This window comes from Elephantulus edwardii, unplaced genomic scaffold (genome assembly GCF_000299155.1).
Source record: "Elephantulus edwardii isolate Elephantulus edwardi_28Jun2011 unplaced genomic scaffold, EleEdw1.0 scaffold00104, whole genome shotgun sequence".
Taxonomy (NCBI): Eukaryota; Metazoa; Chordata; class Mammalia; order Macroscelidea; family Macroscelididae; genus Elephantulus; species Elephantulus edwardii.
In genome coordinates, this window is record NW_006399854.1 from 10,304,352 (window position 1) to 10,310,710 (window position 6,359).

Genomic DNA, 6,359 nt, shown 5'->3' on the forward strand with positions numbered 1-6,359 from the left:
AACAGTTTCCCTCACATATAAATAGTATATCATTTTGTACTATTTCACGTATTTTATCCCTCAACAATATTTATTCGATACATTCTTACATCAGTGCATATAGAACTGTTTCACTCTTGTAATGACTGTACAGAATTCAATATGAATAGAAGATAATGTATTAATTGGTACCCTACTGCTGGACAGTGGGGTAGGTTGTGATCAATTTGCTTTTATAAACAATGCTACAATTCGTATTTTTGTGCACATCATTTTTCACACATGGAAGTGTATATTTAGAATAAATCGAAATGGGATTAAATAAAACACGCTCTTAAGTTTCAAATATCTACAAGTGGAGTTGTAGTGTTAAAGGCATTTTTATTTTAAAAAATTAGTGCCAAATTGCTTTCCATAGATTTATATCATTTGCTCTAATTGCCATAGAAATGGGTATGATTTTGTTGTTGCTATTAGTTGCTGTTGAGTCTAGTACAATTCAAAGCAATCCTGTCAATGACAAATCTAAACTCTGTCCTATCATGTACCATCCTAACAACCTGACACACTTGAGCCCACTGCTGTAGTCACTGTGCCAGTCCACCTGGTTGAGGTTTTTCCTCTCTTTTGCTATCCCTCCACTTTTCCAAGCATGATGTCCCTCTCCAAGAAATAACCCCTCCTAGCAACATTCCCAAAATATGTAAGATGAAGTTTTATCATCTTTGCCTCCAATGAGCACTCTGGCTGCACCTTCTCCAAGACATGTCCGTTTGTTCTTTTGGCAGTCCATGGAATTTTTAGTACTCTTCTCCAGCACCACAATTCAAAGACATCAGTTATTCTTCTGTCATCTTTTTTTTTTATTGTCTAGCTTTCAGATGCATAGCAAATGACAAAAAACCAAACCAAAACAAAAAACCCCCAAGAAAACGTGGCCTGAATCAGGCACATCTTAGTTCCTCACATTAAGTCATTGCTCCTCAGTGATTTGGAAAGGTTCCTAACTGCCGACTTTCCCAGTACAATTACATCTTCTGATCTCCTGACTGCTGGTACCAATGGATTGTGGATTCAAATAAGATGAAGTCTTATTTGACAGTTTCAATCCATCTATCATAATGTTGCCTATAGACCCTGTGATGAGAATTTTTGTTTTCTGGTCATTGAGATGTAATTCATACTGAAGGCTGTAATCTTTGATCTACTGCCAAGGGGGTCACCCACAGTGGACAGGCTTTAGCAGAGCTTCTAAATTAAGACAGACTAGGAAGCAGGATTGGCCATCCACTTCTGAAATGGTAGGCCTCTGAAAATTCTATGAACAATAGAGAACCTTAATATTGATACAGGATAAGGTAGCTTTCAGAGCTAATGTATATAGGGTTACTCTGAATAGCAGGCAACTTGATGGCACATACAACAAACAACAACATGTTTATTTATTTATACTCTAAACATTATTGGATATTATTAAGGTTCTTAAGTAGCCCACCATCTGCTCCACAAAAGAAAGATGTGGCTTCTGCTTCTATAAACATTACAAACGTTATGGAGTGGTCTTACTTTGTCCTATAATGTCACTATGAGAGATCGAGATGGTAGCAAGTTTGAGTGTATCAACCTTCCTGGTTTTTGTTACTGCTGAAAATGTAGTTTTAAAGAGCATTTCTCTGCAAGAGTGAAGTGGAATATTTTCTATTTTCAACAGCCATATCTGTCTCATATTGAAACTAAGTGGGCAGCAAAGTGTCAACTGGCCTTAAGATATTCAGCCTTTGAGTTGACAGTTTGCTACTGATTGCATCACTGCAGTTACCCAGGACACCAACTCTTGTTAGGTGTCATCGAGCCAACTACAAACCATAGTGACTGTTAATAATGGATCTGACCCTGGCCCTATTCTGCACCATCTTCATGATCTCTGCCATGGTCAAGCTGTGTCGTAGGTCCGTTGTTACTCTTTCTGCTTGTCTTGTGACCCTCTACCTTTCCCAGCACGGCATCATTTTCTAAAGCTGACTTTTCCTGATAACAGGAAGAACGTATGTGAGATGAAACTTCACCATCCTTCCTCTAAGGAGCATCCTGGTTGTACTTCCTCCAGATTTGTTTGTTCTTTCTGGCATTCTATGCCATGTTCAATTCTCTTCACCAACACCACAACTGAAAGACATCAATTCTTTGATCTTTCTTATTCATTGCTCGCCTTTCAGATGCATTTTAGAAAATGGAAAAAAAACATGGCTTGGGCTATTAGACACATCTTTGTCTTTAAACTGATGTCCTTGCTCTTTTGCACTTTGGAGAGGTCTTCGATGACTAACTTTCTGAATACCGTAAATTGTTTTATGTTTTGACTGTTGCTGTCATGGGTTTTGACTATGGATTCATGACTTGGACACTAACCAGGGTTGGGTAATTTAGCTACCCACATAGTCTTACAATCTTTCTGACTTGCTAACCTCCAGCTAGCTTAATTGATGGTCACAGGTGAATACATCTGAGCCAGGTATCACATTTAGGTAATACAGAATACTGCAGAAGAAAGGAGACTATTTCTTACCATGAGTCTCTTTTTTTAAAAATAAAAATACTTTTCCTGAAATTCACTCCCAGATCATCCTTTCAATTCCACAAACTAGACATTGCCTGCTCCTAAACCAGTAACTGATGAGGAGACTGGGACTAGCATGGCTGATTCAAATTTATCAGGATTTCCCAAGGACATATACAGAGGACAGGTGGACTCCCCTTTCCATCACCAAAAAAAGAAAAAAAAAGTAAAAAAAATTGATGAATCACCATGAAGTAATATGCGTGTAACTTATAGGGTAGACAATCAGTGTAACTACGACAACTTTGCACATTCTATTTCCTTTGCTTGAAATATATAGCCTTCCCCACTTACCCTCCCATCTAATTACTATTCATCTTTCAAGTAGAAGCTCGAGGTCTCTCCGAAGAAACTATCTTTGTCTCCTCTAGGCTGGGCAGATGACTCTGCTCTGTTCCCATGGCAGCCACAGTGTACCCTCATCAGGTTGTTTTTAGTTGCACTTGAATCAATTCTCATCCACATAACCCCACATGTGCAGAACAGGACTGCTCCATCGAGTTTCCAGGACTGTGAAGTAGATCACCAGGCCTGTCTTCTCAAGTGCCTATAGAGGGGTTCAATTTGTCTACCTTTCAATGAGTAGTGGATCACTTAACCATTTGCACCACCTGGGGACTACTCCACCCTCATCATAACCCATCCCACTGCCATTGAGTTGATTCCAGCTAATCGCAACCTTCTGATAGCTTACTGGTAAGGAATTGTGCTGCAAACCCAAAGACATGTGGTTCTAATCCACTAGCTACTCCTTAAGGGAAGGATGCGCTATTTCCTCCGCTGCAATTAACTGCTTCTGAAAACCTGCTGGAAGGTCAGCTATGGATCGGTTCTGACTCAATGGTATATAACAACAGTTTTCTGAGGCTGCAAATCTTTATGAGAAGAAATTGCCCATTTTTCTCCTGCAGAGCAAATAATGGATTAGAATAGGTGACCTTTCAGTTATCAGCCTAATGCATTATTCACTATAATACCAGGCATTATAATTCTGACTTCATTTCTCAGGCTTCCCCTCATCCACCCCCATGCTGCTTGATTATAGAATCTCTAGCACCTAGGATAGTGCACAGGCATGCACCTCATGTTTGCTAAATGTATTTTATTTTAGAACTTCAAGTCTAGACTCACAAGAGAAATCAATTCATGGTTTTGTGTGTGAGAGTGATTTGTTAGAATTTGCAATTAGGACTTTTTTTCCTCCCCACAGAAAGCAAAACTGGAGAAATTCCAGAACAGATATTTTAACATGTGAATTATGGTTCCTCAGACACCCAGAAGTTCTACCAGTATATCCGGAAGACGTTTTATTTGTGTGCACTATACCAGTTAACTGTTTAAGACTGTTTGGTTTTGATTGCCATTGAGTCGAGCAAGACTCATAGCTACCCTATGAACAAAAGACCTGAAGCCTTTCTAGAACTGTCATCATTTCTCAAAGTTCATAGTTTCCAGAGGCCTGTTGTTTAGGAAGTGGATGCCGCTCCTGCTTCCAAACCTGTCTTAAACTGGGAGTAGTACGAAAATTTGTGCCTGTAAACAGAGTTGATCCTCTAAGGCAGTATTTTTCAAACTATAGATCAAGATCTATGTGAGTAGTAAAATCAGTTTTGTGACTCAAATCATCATTAAAAGAAGAGGGAAGTTGGGGAAGAGAATGCAATAGGATTGAACAAAACAGAGTACTGTATCTCCCTTGGTAAAACTTTTGGTCTGATGACATACAGCTGTGATGTCCTGGCACAGGTATAAAACATATTCATATCATGAGTCTTTTTATATTTTTATAATTTTTTTCTTGTGATTTTAATGAAAGTTTACAGAAAACTTGGACTTCCATTCATTCATTGCTTCGCACTCTCTTCCCCCACCCCCATTTTATGTTTCTTTTTAAAAAATTCATTCACTGTTGCACATTTTCCTCCCCCACCCCTCTACACCTTGCTATATACCTCCTAGCCTGCTCTGTTGTCATGCAAATAATTCCTAATCATATATTCCTTTTAAACAGTTCTTTCCCTCATGTGTGTGAGTCTTGATCATGAAAATGTAAAGCCAGAGCTCTCAGGGCCAGTGTATTTCCTTTTCTCTTTGAAGAATGTGGCTTTCTACTCCTATTATCCAGGCTCTTAAAAACTGGTGGCATAGTCTATAGAGAACTGCACTGCAAGCTGAAAGACCACACCTCTCTGATGGTTCGAATCCACCAGCATTGGATCTGTTAGTTTGACACAGACTTTAGTCAAAAGTCAGAAGAAATTCAAAGGCAGAAGTTGAGTGCTCAGCTCCAAGACTTACTGACTCAGAGGTCTTGGACAGGTGACTGGACCCTTCAGAACATCTCTTCCTCTCTCGTGAAAGACAGTAACTACAGTACCTGTTTTATAAGGCAGTTACAAAGATAGAGTGAAACCTATGAACATGCCAGGTACTTAGAAAGCTCCCTCCTATTTTGTAGAGGAGAAAAGCAAAGTGAGTCTGTAAGTTTAAAGCAAACCACCACAACTATTTCTAAGACAGTAGTGGGATCTCTGGAAATGGCCATGGAGACCCTGGACATCCAGAGATTGAACACACTTGACTCATAAAAAGAAAAAAAAATATGGAAAAGTCAGGGCTCTCCCAATTTTCCAAGGAGCAGTTGTTTTTCTTTCTCCACAGAACTTTCTGTGTTTAGCCGGTGGGAGAGGAAGCCTAGAGGTGTTGACAATGTACCCTGCTGAGTCAGGGGAGGCAGAGAAGTTGCTGACAATGTTCCCTTTTCATAAACAGTGGAGGCAGGTCCAAGCAGTGGACCCTGTCCTCTCTTTTACCCATTGAGGGTGGTCACTCAGGTTAGACATGGTGGTTGAAGGGTGACAGGGGTTGAGACAGGGCTCAAATGGGTAGGTGTCAATTTAAGTGGTTAGCTAGTCTAGATGAGAATTCTTTAGAAGTCCTAAATTCTTTCTTCTGTGACCGTCTCTGGGCAACAGTTGGCAGAGAAGCCATGCGCTGGCTGTCCTGCATGTTCATTTCCTCCAGCTCTAAGCACTCAGCTTCTTTGAAAACACAAGTTTTGCAGCCTGGCTTCACTTGTTGTCTGCTCTTTTAGGAAATGGTGGATGTGTTGCTGTAGATAAAATAGTTCTTTCTACATTTTCGTTTATCATTCTTGTTGAATTGCTGAGATCTGGAAGAAAGACTCTAAAGATTTCCCCACTCCATCCCAAAGCAGACATGTGGAGATACAAGCACTTCTTGGAAAAAGTTGGGAGGGTAATAAGCCTTTGTCCACAGCTAGAGCAGCTCTAACACCACTAGTTATTAGAAAATAGTGCAAAGGAAGGGGAAGGGGGGGATCCCATGGGTTTCAGGTGAACCATGGGGATCCCCAGAGCCTGGTGAGGTTTGGTTGGTTGGCTTTTCCAGTGACTCATTATAGAAGAGCTCTGCTGAGTTATGACCCATCCAGGAACCTGACACCTCATTCTCTGTCCTCTGACACAATTCAAAACTGTGTTGGGCCAGAGAGTGTCAGGTTCACAGCATGCTCAGTGAAAGGAGGTCGTGAAATAGGCTATTGTACCCATTGCCAACATGGGGGAAGGAGAAAGACGTCAGCCATGTGTGAGCAGCTGCATCCGGTCAATCTTCCAAGCACAGCTGAGTATAGCCATTTGCCAGCACTGTCTGGAGCTGCACTTTCCTCAAGGTCACCAGTGACCTTTTAGTAAGTCCAGTGGCCTTTTCTCAGACCTCATCTTCCAACTGACTAGCCCCT